General features: G+C 39.2%; 1 protein-coding gene across 1 annotated transcript in view; it reads left to right on the forward strand.

The window, feature by feature from the left end:
- FBXL17 (F-box and leucine rich repeat protein 17) overlaps nucleotides 1-23,843 on the forward strand; it is a 275,511-nt gene extending 251,668 nt beyond the window's left edge. The window contains exons 7-8 of the mRNA XM_085042609.1: nucleotides 8,751-8,893; nucleotides 21,956-23,843. The gene's annotated coding sequence lies outside the window, so the exon portion shown is untranslated. The remainder of the gene's footprint in view (nucleotides 1-8,750; nucleotides 8,894-21,955) is intronic.
- The last annotated feature ends 1,837 nt before the right edge of the window (nucleotides 23,844-25,680 follow it).

Genomic DNA, 25,680 nt, shown 5'->3' on the forward strand with positions numbered 1-25,680 from the left:
GCTTTGTTCCCGTTTTTTCCATTCTTCTTCTTTTTTCCTCGTTTGGACCCCTTCTCTTCGATCTGCTTTGCCACCCGGAGACCCAGGAGGGCCAGAGGACAACAGAGCTCTCCAGGGAGCTCCACCCGGCCCCGGGTGGGGGGCGAGGAGGAGAGGGACTGCGTCTGAGAAAAGGACTTTTTATTCAGGTTGAATAACTGCCTTTCACCTTGTTTTTCCCCTTCCCCTGTGCCTTGTAGGGCACTCTGCGTGGTTTTGTTAAATAAATAGTTTTTCTTCACTTTCATCTGAGAGGTTCTGTTGTGGGTGGGGGAGGGGGTGTCGGGGCCCTTCGCTCTCGGAGGAGAGAGTCTTATCATTAACCCAGGACATATTTGGCGCCCAACGTGGGGCCTCGATTACTTGTTCTACACCTTTTGTGGGGTTAGAGAAAGTGAAGAAAAAACCCTAATAATTGCATTCTGGTTTTAATCGCTTGGTATTGAATTACAGCCATCAGTAGTCACTGTGCTGTTTGATGGGAGGTTGTTTGATGTAATACTGTCTGTTTGGCACATAGGTTTGTTTCCCTACCAACAGGTAGGGGCAATCCTGTCCCTAATGTATAATTTCCACCAATCAGGGACACGACTCCGGCTTGTTATAGTAATGTGTGTGATGCTGACGATCTGTAAGAAGGTATGGGAAACAGTTAAAGATGTACATGCTCTGTTAGTTTCCTCCTCTAGTTTTAGTAACCTGTTTTGGAGTTTTGTTAGTAATATTACCCAACCTGTTAGAGAAGTAGAGGGTGAAGCTTCCTGGCTCCTCACCCATCTCTTTCCCTTTAAATCTGGTATATCAGCTTTTGAGAATATTCAGTTTCCCCTGGATGTTAAAGAGACCATTAACTTGGTAGTACAGGTGCTTTACCTAGGAGTTTCCGTGTATATGATGTTCAGTGTTACCAGAATGAGGGCTGAGAAGTCCAGAGGGGCTGAGCAGGAGCAGGCACCTAATCCAGATGTGAGGAAATTTGAATGGTGTGGAGTATGGGAGGACATAGGTAAAACTTTAAAGAAATTCTCTGATCAAATAGACTGGGAATTTCCCCCTGGACAAATCCCGAGACCAGCTGAGGTGGGGAAGTATCTGAAAGAGAAGTGCAGAGACAACTGCAGTGCAATATGTTGGGCCCTGGCATATGCTTATCGTACACTGTCAGATATTATAGAACCGGAAGTAAGGGAGCCTAAGCCAATGGCAGTTGCTCCTATTACAAGGAGCAGGAAAGCCCAATTTAAGACTGATCGCCCAGATGACAGTGGGGAGGGACCCTCAAGGCCAGCAACTGAGTCAGAGGTCATTGTTGAATCCATGAATGTGAGAGACCTTCACAGCCTAAGAAAAGATTATGTCCAACGAGATGATGAATCTGTGATTAGTTGGTTAGTCCGTCTTTGGGATGCTGCAGGCGATGTTACACTTCTAGATGCTACTGAGGCAAGGCATTTAGGGACTGTGTCACGTGACCCAGATATCAACCAAACTATACGAGATGGGCCTGACTGCAGCAGCCTCTGGAGACGAGCTATCAGAGCTGCGAGGGACAGATACCTACATCCCGACGATCTCTATTCGCAACAAACCCAGTGGAGAACCATAGAACAAGGGATTCAACGCTTGAGAGAAATGGCAGTGGTAGAAATTGTCTTCCCAGAGGACATAGCAAACCCAGATCCGATTATAGACCCAGATAGGATAGAATGTACACCTGTGATGTGGCGGAAACTCCTAAAGCTTGGACCATCAGGGTATGCTTCTGCTTTAGCCATTATGAAGCAAGATGACGGGCATGAGACTGTGCGTGATATGACAAGGAAACTCCGAGCGTATGCAGATGTTGTGCATAGCCCAATGAATGCAAGAATCTCAGCTGTGGAAACAAATCTGCAGAAACTAGAAAATAAGATAGAGAAGAATCATGAGAAACTCAGTAAAGAGATTAAAGACAGCCTTCTCCAAATCTCAGCAGTACAGACCAGAGGTTCTGCTGCCCCACGCAGACGCTCCTCAGCTATGAGAACTGGATATATCCCTCGACATGAGTTGTGGTATTTCCTGTGTGACAGTGGAGAAAACATGAACAGGTGGGATGGACAACCCACTGCTGTCCTGGCACGACGAGTGCGTGAATTGAAGGAGGGCAAGACTCAGAGAAGGAACTCCACCAGAAGGGAAGTAGCTCTACTCAATATGTCTGATTCCGTTGAAGGAACCTCTAACACAAATACCCACCATGGTTAGAGGGGCCCTGCCTCTAGCCAGGTAGAGGCCAGGGAAAACCGAATTTTTTTGGACAGTGTGGATTCGGTGGCCTGGCACATCAGAGCCACAAGAATACGAGGCTTTAGTTGACACTGGTGCACAATGCACGATAATCCCATCGAGACATGTGGGGACAGAACCTATTTCTAGTTCCGGCGTTACAGGAGGATCACAAGACTTGACCCTCGTGAAAGCTGAGGTGAGCCTGACTGGAAGAGAGTGGAAAGAACATTCCATTGTGACTGGCCCAGAGGCTCCATGTATTTTGGGTATAGACTTCCTCCGAAATGGATATTTCAAAGACCCAAAGGGACTCAAGTGGGCATTTGGGATAGCTGCTGTGGAGACAGAGGGCATAAAACAATTGAACACCTTGCCTGGACTGTCAGAGAACCCATCTGCAGTAGGACTCCTGAAAGGAGAAGAGCAACAAGTACCAATTGCAACCTCGATTGTGCACCGCCGACAGTACCGGACAACTCGTGATGCCGTGATTCCCATTCACAAACTAATCCGTGAGCTGGAGAGCCAAGGGGTGGTAAGCAGGACCCATTCATCCTTTAACAGCCCCATCTGGCCTGTGCGAAAATCTGAAGGAGAATGGAGATTGACTGTGGACTATCGTGCCTTGAATGAGGTGACTCCACCTCTGAGTGCTGCTGTGCCAGACATGCTGGAGCTCCAGTATGAGCTAGAGTCCAAAGCAGCAAAGTGGTATGCCACTATTGACATTGCAAATGCATTTTCCTCCATTCCTCTGGCAGCAGAGTGCAGACCTCAGTTTGCTTTCACCTGGAGGGGCGTGCAGTACACCTGGAACCGATTGCCCCAGGGGTGGAAACACAGTCCCACCATCTGCCATGGACTGATCCAGGCTGCACTAGAAAAGGGTGGGGCTCCAGAACATTTGCAATACATTGATGACATCATTGTGTGGGGGGACACAGCAGAAGAAGTATTTGAGAAAGGAAAGGAAGTAATCCAGATTCTCCTGGAAGCCGGTTTCGCTATTAAAAAGAGCAAAGTCAAAGGGCCTGCCAAAGAGATCCAGTTCCTAGGAGTGAAGTGGCAAGATGGACGGCGTCAGATTCCTACTGAGGTTATCAATAAAATCATCACAATGTCCCCCCAACCAACAAGAAGGAGACGCAAGCTTTCCTAGGTGCCATAGGCTTTTGGAGAATGCACATCCCTGAGTACAGCCAGATCGTGAGTCCTCTCTACCTCATAACCCGCAAGAAGAACGATTTCCATTGGGGCCCTGAACAGCAGCAAGCCTTCACCCAGATCAAGCAGGAGATTGCTCATGCAGTAGCCCTTGGCCCAGTCAGGACAGGGCCAGTAGTAAAGAATGTGCTTTACTCTGCAGCTGGGAGCCATGGCCTGTCCTGGAGCCTTTGGCAGAAGGTGCCTGGTGAGACCCGAGGTCGACCACTGGGATTTTGGAGCCGAAGTTACAGAGGGTCTGAAGCCAACTACACCCCAACAGAGAAAGAAATCCTAGCAGCATATGAAGGAGTCCAAGCTGCCTCAGAGGTAAGTGGCACAGAAGCACAACTCCTCCTGGCACCTCGACTACCGGTGCTGGGGTGGATGTTTAAAGCAGAGGTTCCCTCTACTCATCATGCCACCAATGGCACATGGAGCAAATGGATTGCCCTTATCACACAGCGTGCCCGTATGGGAAATCTGAATCGCCCTGGGATTTTGGAAATAATTACAAATTGGCCTGAAGGTGAAAATTTTAGTCTGACTGAGGAAGAGGAGCTGGAACAGGTGACCCGTGCAGAGGAAGCCCCACCATACAACCAACTGCCAGCAGATGAAACACGCTACGCTCTTTTCACCGATGGTTCCTGTCGTCTTGTAGGGACAAAAAGAAAATGGAAAGCAGCTGTGTGGAGCCCCACACGACGGGTTGCAGAAGCTAGGGAAGAAGAGGGGGGATCGAGCCAATTCGCTGAGCTCAAAGCCGTTCAGTTAGCCCTGGACATTGCTGAAAGTGAGAAATGGCCAAAGCTCTACCTTTATACTGATTCATGGATGGTAGCCAATGCTCTGTGGGGTTGGCTGGAAAAGTGGAAGAAGGCTGGTTGGCAGCGTAGGGGAAAACCAATTTGGGCAGCTGAAGAGTGGAAAGACATCGCTAGTCGGGCAGAGAGACTACCTGTGAAGGTCCGCCATGTAGACGCCCATGTCCCCAAGAGTCGAGCTAATGAGGAACACCGAAACAACGAACAGGTAGATCAGGCTGCAAAGATAAAGGTGTCCCAGGTAGACTTGGATTGGCAGCATAAAGGAGATTTATTCTTAGCTCGATGGGCCCATGATGCCTCAGGCCATCAGGGCAGAGATGCCACCTATAAGTGGGCACGAGACCGAGGGGTGGATCTAACCATGGACTGCATCTCTCAAGTTATCCATGACTGTGAAACATGTGCTGCCATCAAGCAAGCCAAGCGGGTGAAACCCCTGTGGTAGGGTGGAAGGTGGTCAAAATATAAGTATGGAGAGGCCTGGCAGATTGATTACATCACACTGCCTCAAACCCGCCATGGCAAGCGCTATGTGCTCACAATGGTATAAGCCACCACTGGGTGGCTGGAAACCTACCCTGTGCCTCATGCCACTGCTCGTAACACCATCCTGGGCCTTGAGAACCAAGTCCTGTGGAGGCATGGTACCCCTGAGAGAATTGAGTCAGATAACGGAACTCATTTTAAAAATAGCCTCATAAACAACTGGGCTAGAGACCATGGCATTGAGTGGGTGTACCACATTCCCTATCATGCACCAGCCGCTGGCAAAGTGGAACGGTATAATGGATTGTTAAAAACCACCCTAAAGGCATTGGGTGGGGGAACTTATAAGAATTGGGAGCGACATTTAGCAGAGGCCACCTGGTTAGTCAATACCCGAGGCTCCATCAACCGAGCAGGTCCTGCCCAATCTGAGCTTCTACATACAGTGGATGGAGATAAGGTCCCAGCAGTACATGCCAGAGGCTTGTTAGGGAAAACTGTCTGGATTGATTCTGCCTCACATAAAGACAAACCCATCCGTGGGGTTGTCTTTGCTCAGGGACCAGGGTGTACTTGGTGGATAATGCAGGAAGATGGAAAAACACAATGTGTCCCTCAGGGAAATTTAATTTTGGGTGAAGGCCACATGTAAGGTTGGGATGGCAACATACCACCGTTCACCGTTTGTGACATTATTTGTACATAGTTATGGGTATATATGTATATATGTATATATGTATATATGTATATATGTGTATATATATATGTGTGTGTTTGAAGTTGGAAGATGTTAAGGTGGGCCTTAAGCCAACGCTATGGAATAAGGGGTGGAATGTCTTGGATTGATGATATGATAATCCTTTATCCCCTATTGTTGGCTTATATGCCCAAGAAAGAAAAAAATGTGTGGTCCTGTCTCTTTAACTGCACCCAGCCGCAGAGAGAAACGCGGGTTTTTTTGAAAACATTTTCCCCAAGCCTCGCTCCGGGGGAGGATTCGTCGCTCGGCAGAGACTGCGTGCTGGACAGGGGTCGGAGTGAGCTTTGTTCCCGTTTTTTCCATTCTTCTTCTTTTTTCCTCGTTTGGACCCCTTCTCTTCGATCTGCTTTGCCACCCGGAGACCCAGGAGGGCCAGAGAACAGCAGAGCTCTCCAGGGAGCTCCACCCGGCCCCGGGTGGGGGGCGAGGAGGAGAGGGACTGCGTCTGAGAAAAGGACTTTTTATTCAGGTTGAATAACTGCCTTTCACCTTGTTTTCCCCTTCCCCTGTGCCTTGTAGGGCACTCTGCGTGGTTTTGTTAAATAAATAGTTTTTTCTTCACTTTCATCTGAGAGGTTCTGTTGTGGGTGGGGGAGGGGGTGTCGGGGCCCTTCGCTCTCGGAGGAGAGAGTCTTATCATTAACCCGGGACATCAGTACAGTCTGTTGGGATTTCCAGGAAGCATTTCCCACACAGGAAGGTAGTTTCTGGAAGAGGAGGTACCTGAGCTGCAGGATTCTTTGCCACAGGATGTTATGGATGTTGTGTTTTGTGGCTTACAAGAGTGATTAGATTAATTTACGGGAGTACAGAGGCATAAACCCCAGTTTAGAAAATCCTTGGCCACATTTTTCTTGCAAGGAAGGTGTTTTGGAAAAGTGTTGTTACATTTTCACCTGTTCTCATGGCCTTTCCTTATCTCCCACTGATGAATGCTGATAGAAACTGAATAGTGTGTCTTTTTGCTAACCCAGAGTGTTCTTGTGATGGTACGGTTGCACACATGGAAATTTTCAGAATATATAGCCACTGGTGTTTTAAAATGGCATGCCTTCTGTGTCTGGTAGATGAACTGCAGTAGTATATAACTTCAGTATAACATTATATACTCTTGTCAAAATATTTGATTTTCCGGAGAGATGTCTGCTAATCTGGGGACAGATTTTGTCGGTGTGTTCTGATGGTCTTTAATGGCACTTCTGTAAAAGTATTCTCTGTTGATTTTCTTCTCTTTGTCAGTTTTACGTGAAGCACTGAAAATAACAAAATGTGGTTGTAACTTTACAAACAGTGGCAAAAATATTCAAATGCAAATTTTCAAAATTGTTGAAATTATATTATTCTAATAAAATGGAAGCCTTTCTTCTAATAAAATGGAAGTATTTCTGTACTACTTCAAGTCTATAACATTTTGTGTGGAGGTACAATAATCTATGATTGCTATAGCTTTTTCTACATACTAAAAATGTATGCACAAAGTTTCTGACTATCCATACTTTTTATTATAATGATATTCTAAAAGTTGTCTGTAAAAAAACAATACAAAAGTTATGTTCTGCTATACATTCTTTCAAAATTAGGATTTGTTTTCAAGAGATGTGCTGGAAAGAGACCAGGAAGTTGGTATTGTCCTACAAAAATCAATGAAACCATAATGAAACTACATAGGTGCTTTTATCATGCGTTCATTATGTCAGTTACAAAATTCAGTTAATATTGTCGGTTTTTGCAAACTGCTGCAAGAAAGAAATTATGCGCTACTTCCCCTTCCACAGCTTCTGAGAATGTTTCTGGCCTCTTTTGGCTGGTTTTCTTATCTAATCAAGTCCGCCTAGGTGTTTAAAAATAATTGCATTACCCTTATGACTGTATACCTTCAATACAGTTCTTTGCAGAACCACTGGGAGGTCAGGTGTGTTCTTTATCTCTGCTTCAAGATCTCAGTTATATGCTGATTAGCTAAGATTGAGATCTTGTATATCAGGAGCTACCAGCTCTTCATAATTCCTCCTTTTGTTTTTTTTCCTGACATTTGGGAATGTAGCATGAACAGAACAGCCCCACAGCTGCTGAAAAATCATCTCTTTCAATAAATACGCGTTACTTGGAATAAGTCACTCCTTCGTCCTCCCTTTCAACAGCTGCCTTATAACTGGAGTTAAAAACTGTGAACATTCTACCACTTGATTATAGGCAGGTGGGTGACTTCTACACCAGAAACCTTGGCCTTTTTCTTAAGATGAGATTTTAGCTTCTAAAATTTCTGTTAATAAGTCCCAGCTTGACTTCCTGACTCCACGTTTCTGAAAAATGCTGTAGTCCATGGTGACCAGGATGCTAGTGATTTGAATATTTTCTGTCAGTGTCATGTCATGACAAAACCTTCCTAGGCTGTTCAGATCCCTTGTGGTTTCTCCTCCACACCTTTTTTCAGCCCATTCAGAACTTCCAGATCCTCTTTTCCTTTCCTTATATAAAAGTTCAAGTTTTTCTTTTAATTCCTTATAAACTTTTTAACTCTTTCTTTGATTTTTACTGGAAAAGTGTTTGTGAAGAAAACCTGAAAGTGAGACATACCGTTGTTCTTACATCACCAATATGAACAACAGGAAAAAATGTAAATTTTGAATATAGTTATAGAATGTATGACATGAGATTACTTGCATGGTTTTCTAAAACCACATGTTTTATTGACTCAGAAAATGTCCTGTTAATCTCAGTGCTGTGTTTTTAATATTAGTTTCCTGGAGAAAAAAGTATGAGTAGTATAAAATCAGTTTTTTTCTCCAAAAATAAGAGGTGGAATTGGGTTTATTCTATATTTATTTCAATTTCATTATTTGATGCTTGATTCTTCTGAAAAAAGTAAATGAAAGAATTTGTATAGAGTATGTCTGCTAATTGATCCATTTATCTTGATTAGCAGAAAAACATAAAGGAAAAAGATGTTTACCTGTGTGTTTGTAAGTGTTTGCATGTGTGTACTCCTAATTTAAAGAGACAGCTTTTACATAGTTCAAAATGATGGAATATGATGTCATTTACAACATACATGACAACTGCTTCTCAAAACTTAACTTGAGCATTATTCAGTGTGTGTGTGTGGAGCTCAGGCTGCCATCTCCAGAGCTGAGTGTTTCATGCCTTTAATGTCTCTGCAGCTCTGATAGCCATTGGACGCTACAGCATGACAATAGAGACAGTGGATGTTGGATGGTGCAAAGAGATCACAGACCGTGGAGCCACCCAGATTGCTCAGCGCAGCAAATCCCTCAGATACTTGGGACTGATGAGATGTGATCAGGTAAGGAACCTTTGCCTGAGCTGGTGCCTGGTTCTGAGGGTGTGAGAATGTTTCTGTGGGAGCAGAGAGGGAGGCAGCAAAATTTGTGTTTCTCTGTACAAAAAGGTTTGATATTTACTACTGTGGCAACTCTTCTGGTGTGCTGTGTTCACATATGCAGCTAAAAAGCTGCCTGGAGAACTAAGAGGAGCATTATAAATGTTTACTAACATAGATTTTCAAGATATACCCCTAGGTTACACCTGCAGCCGGAGATACTCACAGAAGTTTTTTGTAAAATGTGCCCTCTGACAGTTTTGAATATTTTTGTGTAAAAGTGGCTGGTATGTCTTGTTATAACTGTGACAGACCACTTCATTTTTTTTTAAAGAAGGGGGAAAGAATCTTTAGTGTTACTTCTGGAGTGGTTTAGTGCTTTCCTATATATCTGTGCCCTTGCTCATATATAATGGTTTTGAAAACAGAAGGACAAAGATTTTAATAAAACCATAATGCCAAAAAGAGAAAAAATACTGAGTTTCTTACTATATAGCTTTATATTTGGAGTATAGTAAGAATGCCTGTAAGTTTTAGCACTTTATCATTAGAAGAAAAGAGGAGAAGGCAGTCCATCCCACTTCATCCTGTATGTAGCTCTCAGAAATCATGTTCTTGTTTAGAAGAGAGATCAAGTGGCTTGGGAACACAGCAGAAATAGCTAAAAGAAAAGTCACTGGAGATCCTGAGTCCTTGACTTCAAGTCTTCACATAAACCTGCAGGGATTGTTTCTTTTTCAGCCATCATCAACAAAATGTCCAGCTTGTGATGCTCATCATAAGCATCTCCCAGGCTTGCAGATTTGTGATGGGATACACCCTATGGAAAAACAGGGTTTAATCTAAGAAAATGCTCCAAACTATTGCTTTGCATCCCTCACAGTGCTCTGTAAGAGACAGTGACAAAATCCAGTATTGCAAATGGCAAGGAATGATAATGTCCAGGTCATTGGTAAAGTTAGAAATAGCATTTGGCAAAGCCAGCCTTAGGGAGTTTCCAGTTTGAGAGCAGGTTGAGCACTTTGGAAGAATTGCTCTGTCTATCAAAGCTGAGTCCACTTAATCTCCTAAACATTAGTGTTTTATAAGAGCCAACAGACAAAAAGAGTGTGTGAATCTCTTAGATTGATTGTGCTAAGATTATGTACTTAGAGAATGTTAAAAGGGTAGCTTGACCTTGGGAATTAGACCTGACCCTGAATCATCTAACCATTTTTGCACATGTATTTATTTTGTGAATTTAGCTAATGTTGAACAATCAACAAGGATCTAATAAGTGCAATAATTTTATCCTGTCTTCAACTGCTATAGAAAATCAATGATCTTGATGTTGAAAACAAGCTTTATTGCCTCGTAAGTTAAACTATATGTAGTTTTTGTAGACATGTACTACAGTCTTTATTCCTCTAATTGGTGGTAAATGCTTTTCTAGTTCTTTACAGAGGGGTATACACCATCTTTTTTGTTATGAAAGTCAACTGCTTAAAGGAAAAAAATAAATATTCCTTAATAAAGCTTCAGAGAAGATAGAAAAGCACTATTGACTGTGTGCCTGCAAGTATTCAAAGTATAGTAACTAAAAGTTGTTAAGAAATTAGTAAACGTTTTCCAGACATGTAGTAGTGGGACTACCACTGGGAATTATTTTCTTGTTTGCAAAACCTTGATGGGAAGAATAGCTCCACAGACAGAATGAAGTAAGTATCCTTCACTTAAGGGATTTTTGGCAGTTAGAAGATGCGAACTCCCTTTTTCCACTGCAAACAAACAGAGAAATTACTGAACAAAATCTTGTTCTCAACTGACTCTCCCCAATATCATGCAGAACTAATTTTTTCCAGTGGCTGCTCTATTAAATTAAAAATGTCAGTGTCCAGCACATCATTAAAGAGAATTCTTGGGTGGTGCAGAAGGGTTTATTTACATTCCCCGTTGGCTGAAATTCTTGTCTTTGTACTGTTGTCAGTTTGCAGTGAAGACAAGAAGATTAGTGCCTTCTAACTACATTTTCTTCTCTGAAGTACTGACCATTGAGCTAGTACCAGGTAGCTTTTATGCCTTTCTAAGAATTTCCAGGCATTTGGAGAGGAAATACTTAAACACAGTTACATAAGGAACATATGTAAGTAGACTTCAAATGGGTACCACTAAAACACTCTTTATGAGCCAGGCTCTTTGGAATTTCTTTGATATGCACTTGACATAAATTAGAGGCGTCAAGGGTCCTCCCCAGAAAGATCAAGAGAGGCTGCAAGCCTGAGTAAAGACAGCCTCTGTTTTATGCCATTGATTATCCAAGTGCCTCCAGGCAATGTGTTCCAGTAGATGCAGAGCATTATTGATCCACACCATGAAAATAATAAAATTATTCATTTTTCATCAAACTGCTATTGCCATGACCTTTCTTTTTATCATTTTTCCTACCATCTAACATGCACACCACAGGAGCAATATGGTATTTGCCTCAAAATAGATGACATTGTGTTGAGAAATGTCATTAAAAAAATCCTGACATTACTATGAGGTCATAATATATTTTGGTTGGAACTTTTCTGTATCAGATTGGATACTTCTGAGACATTATCATCCAGACCTCCAAAAGTGTGAAAGCGATCTAGAGTAGACTCTAAATGTTTTTAAATACCTATGTTCTGGATCATGAAATTCCCACTTGTCTGCATACCAATATGAACAGGTACTTGGAAGCAGCTAGGCCCCTTCTGATCTCTCTCACAGGAGAGGGTATCAACTGTGCAAATATTTTTTTGTGTACGTGGGTGTGTGTGGGTCTGTGCAGGCACCAGGCAACACTTGGGACTGCACAAGTCATGCATTCCATAAAAAGAAAATGTTCCCATTCTGAGTCTCCATTTCTTTTGAAACCAGTAACAGATAAAATCAGTTATTTAAGGCCCAAGCAGGACATTTTAGAGGTTTGTAATTGGAAAAGGCGTGAAAGAGAGGGCATTTCTGTTTTGCATTCCGATGTTGCTGCCTGTGTTCATGCCGTGCCGTGCTCCCGGTGGAAGCGAGCCAGGCTTTGTTCCTTCATGTCACCTCTTCCTGGTGCTGTGGGAGAAGGGTGGAACCACAAAGTCCCCGTTGCTCTGCTCAGAGCAGTGCTGTGCTGCTGGGGCTGCAGCCCCAGGTTGTGTTTGGGGTCGATGTGGCTGTGTGGGTGCACATGGTGGGTTGGTTGGTGCTGCTCTCAGTTTGTCACCCCGGTAAACACCAAGGAAAGCATCACAAGGGATTACATTCAGTTCACCTCAGGTTAGTTCCCTGTAGCAGAGAGAGAACATGACTCTCTGTTCTTCCAACCAAGTTATAATTGTAGCTCTGTATTTTTTATCACAGCTTAGGAAAGTGGATGTTTTAAAGGATAATTGAACCTTTCCTTTAATTACTTTAAGTACCTTGAGAAAGGTGTGGGCAGTCACAGGATACTTTCTTTCCTCCTACAAACACTGACATCAGAATTCCTAAGGGCATAAAGTGATGCCTGCATCATTACAGATTAAAATGCACATATTTCAAGCTTCTTTTTCAGAACACAGTGTACTATACATTCCTACCCTTAAACTGATCTAGCTCCTATTTAATACTTCTGGTTACTTAATTAATTTGAAATATTTTGTATTTAATATTAATAAGAAAATTCGAGGAAGAGGGTCATGTTCTCTATACTATTTATTGCTAGAACTCATTAGAAGATGTCTTTGTAGCACTTCGGTCTTGTGCTCTCACAAGTGAAACTGCTTTAAATAATGGCAGCTTGAAATCTTTACCCTTGGGGAAAATGGCTGGGTATCAACTTGGAAATAGGGGCTAAAAATTTGGGGTTTTTTTCTGGGTGATCGCTTGACTGGTTCAAAAATGTGTCACAATAATCTTCCCGCAACTTTTCTCACACACATTTTCATATTTCAAAATCCTTTTCCTATAACTGTCATGCAATTTGCAATGGATATCAGCAGTGCTCCCATGTAAATGCAGGAGACATTTCTTGAGAAAATAGGCAGAAAAATGATACTGAAAAACAGAGGCCACAAAATTCAATATTCACCACTATGTGTGAATGGAATGAAGAGAGTCCAACAAAGTTGGCTGTGAAGGGATACACAACTTAGTTAATAAATTGTGTTCGCCCTTATTTCTTCTTTTTTTTTCTCCTTTTTTCTTTCTGTTTTTGAGATGAATTTCACAAGAAAGACATGGTTGCTTTACAAGAAAATACTTCTGAAAGCCTGTAGCTTATTACAGATGACTTTCTCAGATGAATTGTAGCAAATATTTCCTATTCTAGTTTTACTGAGATATTAGAGCACAGAAATTGATGGTCACTACAACTGACAAAAAGACAAACTGTTTTATGTTAACAGTGAGAGGAAGGAAGACAGATGATCCCTAAAAATAAAAATGGTCAGTTAAGAAATCATTTGCATCTTAAGTAAGAATAAGATTTTTTAGAAAATATGTGGATTTTTAATATAATTTATCACTTTGTCCTACAAAACATCTTTTAGAAGTATTTGTAAATACATATTCAACGAAGACTGCAGATCATTAGCCTAACAGGAATGCAGCTCCTGTTGTTTAAGAGAAATATTTTTATCCTTCACACATAAGCTTTTAATTTACATGGTTAGTCTGCTGCTGAAGGTAAGTGAAAAAGAGCTAATATCCTAAGTTCTAAAGATACATCTTTCAATTTCCAATATACTTTTAAGCTAAACTGTTCTTAATGGTAGAATAGTGAGAATACAGCACCATGGCTTGTTTTAATACAATTATCACAGCAATTTGCCTTCCACCTTCAGAAAATGCTCACTATCATTAGCCTGATCAGAAAACCTGACAAATTGGTACCATTTCTTCTTTTATGTTACAAGGGGTTCATTTCAAGATTTGAAATTATGGTTTTGTGATTTGAAGAGGAATGAAAATATCCAATCCTTCCCTTTAAGAAAAATTCTATAGCCTTTTTTCTTCTGTTAAATTACTATAATTTGTTCAAGTTACATTGCTGCATATTAAAAAGGAATTGGTATATTTTTTAAAGTTTTATATCTATAATGTAGGAGCTGCAATTGATACATCTCTCTGTGAAGATAATGAAGATTTTAGATTCATGAAATCTGTGAATCCCATTAGAAGGAAACCACAGCTATCCCACAACAAAAGAAGAATAGCATTTACTTCACTTTAGTTTTCAATACAACAATTTTAAAAGTCTGAACAATACTACTTTTGGCTTTTTCCCCCTACCTAACTAGGATAACAGATCCATTATGTGTGTAAACGAAAGCATCTGCTAAAAAAAAAAAAAAAAAAAAAGGATTTTTATACAAGCTGAAGATTTTTAGTTTAACTGTTTCTTTGCTAAAAGGTTTTTTCCTCCAAGCTGATAGTTCTGCAACAGTTCCATGACACTGGGCTGAAGATGGATTCTTCCTGAGTCAATGAAATTGTCCTTGTTTTTAAAAAGCACCTGACCATGTCACTCTGTAGTAGAAAGCTGGGCCCTCAGGTCCTCATCAACAGCTCAAAATCATGATAAGGCCAACTATTAAGGAAGAATGCAATGTGAACTAGTCAGCATTTTTATGAACTAAAAAAAAAAAAGGGAGAATTTTTTTTAGGAGCATTGCTCCCTGGAACTTCCACTTACTTTTGCCAGCTGGCAACTCTTGAGAAAGATTTCTCTGTTAGTTTTACAAGCTGTCATTTTGACAGGTATTACAATAATGTACTCAAATTATTGTTAATGTAGTCAAATAGGAAGGAAAATATTCAGTGTTATTAATTCAACAGGCAGAAAGTAATCTGAAAGAATTTTATCATGATATAAACTAACACTGTCATTTCACTGCATGTGGGTCTTTATTAATTTTTTAAAGAACAAAGCTTTTGAAATGTGTGTAATACTAGTAATATTTTTACCTGGAAATATTCTGTAGGTGAGTCTAGAAGTTCATCTGATGAAAAAGGGCAGAATTAGCAAAACAACTAACCAGTCAAACTGAAAGGCTCCTTTGGAAGGGTTTCTCTGATTAATAGAAAAATAAACCTTCACAATAAGCAAAGAGAGTTGAGAGTGAAACCTTCTTTACTTACACAGCTTTAATATTCAATAGTGTGTTGGCAGCAATGATTAGGATAGAAAGCCCTGAAATTATGGCTATGCTAGAAAACTGTGCATCCTCACAGAGACCTGAAATGGGTATTGCTAGTTTGCAGCAGACTCGCAGTTTGAGGCAGTAGCATTCACATGAGAAAACAACCACAGCAACAAATTTCATCCCTTACAGGTAAGATTTAAAAAAGAACTGTAAAGTAGATATACTCCATGAGCAACCTTGCTACACTTTCTGAAATCCTTCCAGAAATGTTACCATGGAATATTAGAAGATTTGTGTATTCGATTTACTTCAATTCACACGGTAGAAATTATTTCAGATATTTTTGTTTACCTACTCCTTCCCCTTTACAAATATAAATGGGAAATTAATCACTAAGGTTTAACACAATTAAGTTGTCAAAAGTCATGATAATAATAGCACATCGGACTATATTTGCCAATTTTGTTATTTATGCATCTACATATACAGTGTTTGTATGTGTGTGCATGTGTGGCTGTTTTTCTTTTTTTTTTTCCAATAACGACATCTGCTAAGTCAAAATATATTCTTTGCTGAAGTCGTAAGGGACTTTATTTGGACTATAGGATATTGTGCTAATATTGGTAGTGCTGTTATTTTATTAAAGCCCTGAACAAAGGTTCTGCCCCTGGGCATAAGGGCAGTCACTGAAACTCTGTGGAATATGTCTGCCTTAGCTGATCAAGTACACTTCACACAAAATGTTTCCAGAAATCTTTAATTTTGTTATGGCTACAGGCAACAGTTATAATTGGGCCACCTGAGAATATAATTAATTCAGCTATTAGCAGAAAAAAAATCGAACAAAGTACACTTTTTATAAGACACTCACTTGAGGAGCCAAACTACAGCTTACAGAAGAGAAGAAAAAGACTGTATGAAAATGTTTTCCTTGTAACTCCAAGTGTATATATTTTGGATTATATTGTAAAGCATTAGAGAAATAAGAACATAAAATGTTTTCCAAATCCTCCATTATGGATACACACAATGACTATGAAGTAATTTCTTTGACCATTGCATACAAATTTGGCTTTTGTGCGATGCTGCTCTTTGTGGACTGAGACAGAAGTGCACACAAATATCAGTACCCCTAATGCTGCAGTACCATTCCATAAGCAAAAATGTCAACAATGTTATAATAAGGCCATTTTGGGACAAATCCTTTTGCATTTCTTTTGTGTGAAGTTGATTTTGTGATTCTTTATGTATAGAAATATAATGATAAAACTTGTGCCATTTTTCTAACTTGTCTGTATGGCAGCCCTCCAGATCTTTTGGTCTGAATGTTACTTCTCACCAGCAAACACTTCCTAAAATTCTTAACAAGTACTAGACTTCTAAGATTAAGCTAGCAGTTCTATGTGTTATTGATGCCTTTCTGTGCAGATATTGCTGACTCAGGGTATTATAAATTGGTCTGTTATTTTTTATTAATGAATGGCCTGTAAAGTTATGTAACTGTAGATAACCAACCTGTGTTGTCCTCAGAAATCAGCCAGCCAATGCCCCTTCCAAGGGCTAGGTTATATACTAGGCAAAAATTATTTTAGCTGTCATCCCTGAATGGTGGTCTGAGGGAGACAAAGCAGGTTTTTGTCAGAAGTTCTAGTACTGCACCTTTTCACTAATCCAGTTTTGCAAGTCTAGGGTCAGAGAGCTTTAGCTTTTTTATTTATATAACTGCTTATTGCTTTCAGTTATTAACTTGAAGTGGAGATAACTTTTTCTTTTCAATTATCAAGTGAGTTGGTCATTTCCCTGAAGTCATTAAGATGTGAAGATTTTTAGGTTTTGTTATTGAGTAAGACTATTCATACTCTTTAGATTAACGCCGAATTCTTATTCACTGTGTAGAGCTACATAAAAGTTGCAGTTTGGATGATGACTCTACCCTCCCTTTTCAGTATTGCTCTACATTACACAATACAGACATTCTTGGCACGTTTTAATAGCTTTAGAGTCACAGCTGCATTCTAAAACTGACCTTGATGCACCTATAGGAGGAGTTCTGGAGATCAGTAGGCAATCTTACAATTCTTGACAATTTAGTGAAAGAGTATCCAATCCCAGAGAAGGTTTCCAGTACATGGTGTCAACTAAAGACAAAATAAGTAAAAGTAACTAGGAAAGTCTTGTTTTGGAAAAGCCCCCATACCCTCTGTTTCTGTTCCTCAGTTGTGAATGAAGCTATCAGTCTCATCAAAAGGAAACACCTAGTTTGGTTGATGGTTTCAAATGTAATCTCTAATTTTTCTTAGCAGGATTAGGAAAACTTGACTTCTTTGGATTTAATAAGATCTGTTGTAGGAACATAATGAAAAAAAAATCCTAGCCCTTTGGAATAATTTAATATCTTTAGAAATTCCTCATTTTAGAAATTAAAGAAAACAATGCTAAAATTATCACTAGTACCAAATGACATGGCAAAAATAAAAGGAATAAAAAATAAAATTACCTAATAATTATTTTTACTTGCAGTTTGAATTTTTCGTGGTAATTTTAGAAGGTGGCATAACAAAATTTCTGAAGATGTTCTTTGTCAGATGAGTGGTGTACCAAATCAGTAAATACTGTCAATCAGACTAGATGAGTAAATACAGCATACCAGATCAAAATATGAATGAATATTTTTCTGTGAGTAGCTTTGAGTTTATTCTGAGCCTGAAAAAATCATAAGTACTGTTTACTTTATTCTGAGAAAAATATTTACACATTGGTGGCGTTTTTCAGGCTTTCTGTTATGGGCAGATCATTTTACCTAGAGGAAAGTAAGAGTGTTGAACATCAATTTCCCATTTTTCTCTGTATTTCAGCCACATTTTGTGTGTACATAGCAGAGTGAGATGAAAGTTCTCCAAAGAGGCACTCACAAAACCCTTTTGCCAGTGTTCCATTTCACATGGGCTTGAAGGGTATGCGTGTTCTTCTTTCCAAGATGAATTCCTAATTATCACATGAGAAATACTTATATACACTCATAATACTTAAATACTCTCTCCACAACCACACTGTCATTAGATGAAGAAGAAATCAAGGAGTTCCTATCCCAGATAACATTTGTCACAAAGTCAAGTATATCTTCTGGGAAATAGAAAATATGTGTTCAAGTGTCTTTGAGCAAAAAGTATTCAAAATTATGACTTCAAGGTAACTGCTCTGATTGAGTTAAAAGGAGATGATACTACTTGGTCTTGTGAGTTTTTGTAACCCATCTTCTCCTTTGTTTTGGTTTTTTAATCTATTTTTGGTTTGGGATATATATTTATTTCAGCCAGAAAAAATAAGTTTCAAACCAGTCTTTGTTGTTATTCTCTTTTTTTTGTTTGATGACCAGGATTTGCACAAACCTATTACTTTCATTCTTAATGATAAGGGCTGCATTCTTTCATTATGTGTTAAAATATAATTGAAGAGCTGTTCAAATTCAAATTAATGATTATGTATTAGATAATCTAAGTAGTTTATCTGCAGACAGTAGTCGTTCTTTTGACAACGCAAAAGATGAAGATTAATGGAAATTCTGTGAAAGAAAACGGTAGCATTTTAAAGTATATTAAGATGTGGAGATTTTTAGTTTTCATTCATTGAACAAGAATGTTTAAGCTCAGAAGGGAAAATTGCTCTGTTTGCGTAATGAACTTATTTTGGGAATGACATTCAGTACTTCCGTTTTATCACCAGCCAGGCTGATGTTAACAGAGACAGAAGCTTGTGTTCTAATGGCTGGGCATAAGACTTTATCTCAATCCTACCACCAGAGGAGTGATGACACAGATGTGAAGGGAGTTGACTTAAATATTAATATTCACATTCATTAACAAAGAAAAAAAAAATTACTTCTCTTTTTTCCTACCTTTCAGATAGTGAAGTTTTAGTCCAGTACTAAAGAAAGGTTAAAATACTCAAGGTGTTTCACTGTTTTAGTGTCTGACCTGACTTTTCTCATGGTCAAGAAAAGGTATCAAAATCTTAAGTAATAATTTCTTTCTCTTCTCTGGATCTAGTTTAGTTGTTCCACTGCCAAATAAGATCCTTTTTCTCCCTTTTCTGCTGTGTAGTCTTACATTGAATTTAATTTGGCACAATGTTTAACTCTTTGATATTTACTTTCTTAGGATTAAAAATACTGCTATTTAACTTAAAGTTACTTATATTTCATCATTTGTCATGAAGTTTGGTAAAAATACTGCTATTTAACTTAAAGTTACTTATATTTCATCATTTGTCATGAAGTTTGGTAAGACAGTTTTTCCTTTATCAATAGAGTAAACTCAGTTTTTCAAACACAAAGTAGTTTCTTCCTGTAAATGTTATGGCTCAAAATCCATACATAGAATTGGTCATTACTTTGCTCTTTAACAGCAAATTATAACACAAGTTGTTGTCGAGGATCAGACTAATAATTTAAAATGTTAATTTAATGCTCCAGTAAAAAATTGAGTAAAGCTTCTACTCTTTAGGCTTTGGTCATAAAATAGCTGGTTTTGTCCATGGCATTTCTGCAATGGTTTCATCTGCCTTCTTTGTACCCATGTTTAGCGTGTAGCTGTATTTGGCACTCAGTTCCAAAATTTTCCTTCTCCTATTTAGTAAAGTGCTAATAGCAATTTGCAACAATTTTATTAGACATTATTTTATAGAGTAATAATTGTATCAGAAAAAACTTCGGACAAAGAGTTAGTGCTAAGTGGTTTACCATAGATTTCCTCATAGATTTTAAGACTAAAAGATAACATCATCTGTCTGCCTGAGTGTCATGGGCCGTGCTTGAGTTAGCCTGGTAGTAAATACATCAGCTCATACCATGGTAGCCTGTGCCTTCTGTATATGTCCTGAGTCCAATACACCACGATTTGGAAATCGTTTACTGCCTCCTGTGTTGGAGCATCATCTTTGTAATGAATTTGCTTTACTTGTTTCCTGTGACAGAACTAGGTATATGACATTGACTCTAAAACCATAATGTCCATGCTATTCTAACAAATAATGCCCAACAGGTAAGTGCCAAATCAAAATAACTTCTATGTACTGGTAATATTTGCAGCTATCTAGCAGATAAATAATGCATCTTCTTCAAGTTTCCCACTAAGAAAGGGCAAAATGAGTAGCTGTCTCTTGTAAGCATCTTTGTTGTGGCTGAGTTAAACCATTAAGTGAAGTTTCTGGTAGCATGATGGATTCTGCCATGGATCTCTGCAGCATAACTCTAATGAAAAGAGACTTTTGACTATTTTTGAATAGGCATAAAGAAGCAAATTACTGCTACTTTGAGGGATTCTTCCCTTTCAAGCAGTATTTCTGTGAATTGTTGCTTACCGTTTGCAAGTATATTCATCTGTAAATATCAAATATTATGGGGGACTTGTGCTATCTTTGATTTCATTTTGATTTATTAAAAGTCACTTCTTGTTTTTCAGCACTGGAAGATGTTACTGTAACATAGCAATTTGCCAGAGAAGTACAGTTTGTGCTGTGAAGTTAAATCAGTTTTCTATCCAAGTCAGTCTCAGCTAGATGAAACTTCCAATGAAGATTGAGTGTTTCTATTACCAAAGTAGAAAAACTGGATATTAAACCTTTCATTTGTCCTTGTCATTGGGTGCAATCACTGTTCAGAAGGAAGCTCTCCTTGTTATCTTTTAAGGACAAAAATATTATTAGATACTGTTGTTACTGTGCTTTAAAATATTATTCGCAAGACGGATCTTTGTAATGGTAGTAAAACATTTCAGTCTGGCTCCTTACTTCTGGCCTTGAATGTGGAACACTGTGGAGGGAAAAAAAGCAAACAATGCCATCAGTTGTACATCCTAATGATGTGGGTGGCTCAGTAACTGTAGTGTCTATGCATTTTAAAATGCCCAACTGTTCAGCAAAGATTTCAGAGACAGACAGCTAGAAGTCATGGTTCTTAGGTTAATCTTTTATTTGTTAAAAGGCTGAAGAAAGCTGTTTACCTCTGTGATCTGAACTGCAATCACCTTTAAAATAATTGACAAATTAATCCCCTCACAGCACTGCAATTGTAAAGGTGTTAAGTTTAGCTGGGCTTGTCTGATTGCCTTGTGTTAGGAAGAATAAAGGTGCTAAATTTAGTGTCTCAGATTTAAGGGGAACATCCCTGACCCAGCCATGTTGTATGTTTTAATTACTGATCCCACTATTCCTGCCCACAAAACTCTTTCTGCAGAGTTACCCTCCCAACAGAAGGCTAAAATAAAATTTTCTGCCAGTGATGTATGTGAAGACATGCAGGACTTTTGGAAGAAGGGACTTACAGGAGTAATTGATCTATCTGCAGCACAGAATAATTTGCAATTTTTCCCTATCTTTCGTCACGTTATCTGTTAGTTTTAATTGTAAACCTGTTGATAGCAACCATACAGCACAAGGTCATTTCAGTAAAGTTAATTGTGGAATTACTACTTAGGATTTGTAAATGTATCCATAACTGCACCATAAATTAATTAATAGACTTAATCCATTTTCATTTTCCAAAGCCAAAAAACCTCACGTTTTTAAACATATGTCTGCTTGAGCAACTTTGAGTAAACAACTTCTGTTTCAAGGTAGAAATCTGTTATTTTGGGCATCACTTCATTAAACCATGATGCTGAAACTTCTCCTTTTCCAATTAAATCAAAGCATGGACTTTGATTTTGGTTTTTTTTCATTCTCTAACAGGATATTATATTCTGCCTGTTTATTTTGTGATTAATGCACCCAAACCTGTAGTAACGGTGAGGAGCCCAATCCTGCAAGCCCACCTAGGAGTCCAAAGTTCGTCCATTCATTTAACTTACCTAATGTTACCCTTTTCATTCACTTTTTGTACATCACAGGTTCTGTTCTTTCCTTGCAGGTGAACGAGGCCACAGTGGAACAGCTGGTGCAGCAATACCCACACATAACGTTCAGTACTGTGCTGCAGGACTGCAAGAGAACACTGGAGAGGGCTTATCAAATGGGCTGGACACCCAACATGTCTTCTGGCTCCTAACCAACACTTTCCACTCTGCTGCATTCAGTAGATCTAATGGGGATTGCAGAAGGGTTTTGAAAACCTTTCCTATGATGCAATATAGTTGTGAGTTTACAGAGGTTACAGTAAAATAGCAAAAGCTGTACACTGACTTTAACATACTGTACTACTAAGTACAAATATTGAAGCAAAACTTTAGAAATGCATTGTGGTTTTGTTTGCATAAAATAAATCTTCAGCAAATTTCTTGAAGTGGATTCCTACTAGTTCTCTGGATAGTTTGAGTTATAGATGTTGAGCTTGTTTTCCTCTGTTTACTTTGCCTTGGTCATGTGTGTTTCCTTTGATCTGTAAATGGTAACTCAGTGCTAGCACCAGTGCAGTTGATCAACAGAGGCCTGTATGAAACTGGGAACTAAACTTGATGCTTTTTATTTACTAAAGCTGCCCCAGAGGTTTTGACATACAGAGTAATAAGAAAATCTACAATGAATTACTGTTTTCTTATCTTTAATTTTACTTTTAATTTTAATTTTAATTTTTGTAACATCTTTAATTTTTTTCTTTAAATGTAGGAAGCGGTAGTGAGAATAATTCCACCTTGACATTTTACTAATGAGTAACTGTGCTTAGCCTAACAATAACCAGCTACACTTCATGAAGATAAAGAATAGCTGAATACACCAACTATCAGAAAAAAGTAAACCATGTTTATTTTTTTTGGCTGAGAATATTTACTGTGCATTTGAAGTGAACTTGTCTCCTCTGACTGCGCTGTTCTGTTGATGAATTGGAAAATTCACATGCATGGGTATAAGTCAATAAGAGGATTTCTCTCATTTCCTGTGTGGTTGTTATTTTAGAATGGATCTTAAAATGCAAAGAGTGCTTACCTAGAGAAGCCATCTAAACATGAGTCCCACCATTGGTATAATTTTGTAGGTAGGATCCAATGCTTTTTACAGTGTGTGCAAGAAAATATCCAAATTAAACACATAAAATTATTAATTTTCTTCGTGGGACTGTTAGGGTTTAACCCCAAACAGCAACCAAGTACCATGCAGCCTCTCACTCTCTCTCACACATTGCATTCTACGGAGTTAAATTTGAGCAGGGAATTGTGAAAATACAGACATTGCAGCTTCAATTTGGAGTTGCCTTAACCTTTAGAGTTATTACCATTTGGTTAAGAATGTTGTCAGGTGTGTAACACTGGATATTTGTTTTTCAAAGGTTACAGCATTTTAATCCAAACTATGAAATGCTTAAGCTTCAGCTGAAATTTGCCATTATTGTCAAAATGTTTTGCTAATCCAGAAGGCCTAATGCAGCATAACATAGAAGCTTGTTTAGTATGGCTGAATAACTCTGTAAAGCTGTTTGTTGATTTCCATAGCATAATTTTTTACAACAGAAACATCAGCTCACATTACTTCCAGTGAGGATGTTGAATGTTTTCTTATTAGACTTTTCAAAATGGGGATGAACTAAGTTCTCTGGAAAAAAAAAAATACGATAATGATTTTGTTTTGAATAAGTGGTAAATACTTGTGAACATGTGTAATGCTATGCTTTTTATTTACTCCAAAATGGCAACAATACTTTAAGAATAAAGCCAGTGAATTATATTGCAGGTATAGTACAGAATCTTAGTCAATTTTCATTTGATGGCTCTTTATGAGTGCATTAAAACTATTCACACAATTTGTAAGTTTCTATTTTTTTGTGAGACCTTTGATCTTACAATAAATTGTAATAAAATAAGAAAGATGTGATGTTTTCTGTTTATCTGTGCTGCTAACTGTACTTAGACTATACTAACAGAGTCTGAAAACTCCATTATTGAATAGGTAGAGCCTGCTTGGACATGATCCTTAGCAAACTGGCCCTGCTGTGACTGGCAGTTTAAACAGATGATGTCCAGAGATCTTTTTCAATCTAAAATGCATTATAACTCTACGGATTTTTTAAATATTAAAGGTCTGGTTGGTTGTGTCTTTTTACTTCTGCCATTTAAGTCACTTGCAGTAGTTTTGCCTTTTGCTGACTATTCATCTCTCAATTTTATGAACATATTAATCTTTATAGATCTCACCTAGACTACTTAATTTTAGTTTTATGTGGTATAAGAACTCTAGATGGAAATAGGTTTTTCTAGTTGTAGTGTTGACACAAATAGCTCCTTAATTTCCTTATAATAAATCAGTTTCCAAAGTAGTTTTAGAGGAATAAATAATGCTGCATGCTCTTTTCATCTTTGACATGTCATGTAGGGGAAATAACATTGCGGGGGAAAAGAAAAGCTACTGCCTCTTGTAAAAATCAAAATCACTGTTTTCTCATATGCAAAACTTACAATGAATTCACAAACTCACAGGCAGCTTCTGGATTCCCTAGGTTCCAAAAGGCCTACTTTATGAAAAAAAAAAGGCCTTTTTTCCTTCAAATTCTTTGTGGGAACCTGCTGTTAAGGTGGGATAACCTGTGGCTCAGCACTTGTCTTGTCAGAAACATTTCTAGGATGGGCTTGTTCAACCTGCAGGAAGGGCTAAGACAAACTCTTAAGTGCTTTCTTAATTAAGTGGTAGGTGGTTGTAGATGAAAGACAGATAATCTTTATTTTCAGTCATTCACTCTTTAAATCCAGGTGTAATTAAGGCTTAAATAGTTCACCTGGTGGTCACTGTGCCCATCTCTCACCACCTAAAGGCTATGTGGAGGCAAGTATTCTCATGCAGTTTGTGTCACCAGGGGGAATGGCTGCTGTGATGTTTCTCCCGCAGGTTCAAATTCACTGTGCCCAGGCTCACAGGTTAGTGGGAAGTTCAGTGAAATGCCAAATCCAAACTGGTACCCCTCTTCTCAACAGGTGCTCTGTGTAGTACTGGGCTTATTCCAGTAATCTTCAAAGTGTCCTAAAAATATCAAAACTGTGTGGTTGAGCCAGATATGCCCCATCTGATGGGATGAGTATCTTCAGGCTGACATGTGAATGTGCTGATACCTCCCCCAGGTGGGAGTTTTATATCTGAGCCAGCTGTGCAAGGGAGGACACGGGCACGATAACCAGTTTATCCCACCTCACAGGATCTGCTTGTTACCAGCCTTCTCCCTTACCTGGCTTAAAACCCAGCTTGCTACCAAAGGTTGGTTTGCTGTGACCATCCTCCACTGGTGGTCATCCTCCACCTGCTCACCCTCTCTGTACCTGGGCTGTTCTTATGCAGATCAGAGGTTTTGCCACCAGACGCCCAAAAACTCTCCTCCTCCCCTTTTGGCTGAGAATGCAAATCTGCCCCAAGCAAATCACCTACTGATTTTGGCAGCTGATTGATTGAGTCATTGACCTTTAAAACTTCAGTCTCACACTCTGGCAAAGGACAAACAAGGAGCTGTTCCAGTGAATCAAGTCCAGCGGAGGCCACCAGGGTGATCAGAGGGATGGAGCACCTTTGCTTTGAGGAAAGGCTGAGACAATTGGGATTGCTCAACTTGGAAAAGAGAAGGCTTCACGATGAGGTAGTTCTGGCCTTCCAGTACCTGAAGGGAGCCCACAAAAAAGATGGAGAAGAACTTTTTACAAGATCTTGTAGTGACAGGTCAAC

Source organism: Lichenostomus cassidix, chromosome Z (genome assembly GCF_008360975.1).
Source record: "Lichenostomus cassidix isolate B80296 chromosome Z, HeHo_3.0, whole genome shotgun sequence".
NCBI classification, from domain to species: domain Eukaryota; kingdom Metazoa; phylum Chordata; class Aves; order Passeriformes; family Meliphagidae; genus Lichenostomus; species Lichenostomus cassidix.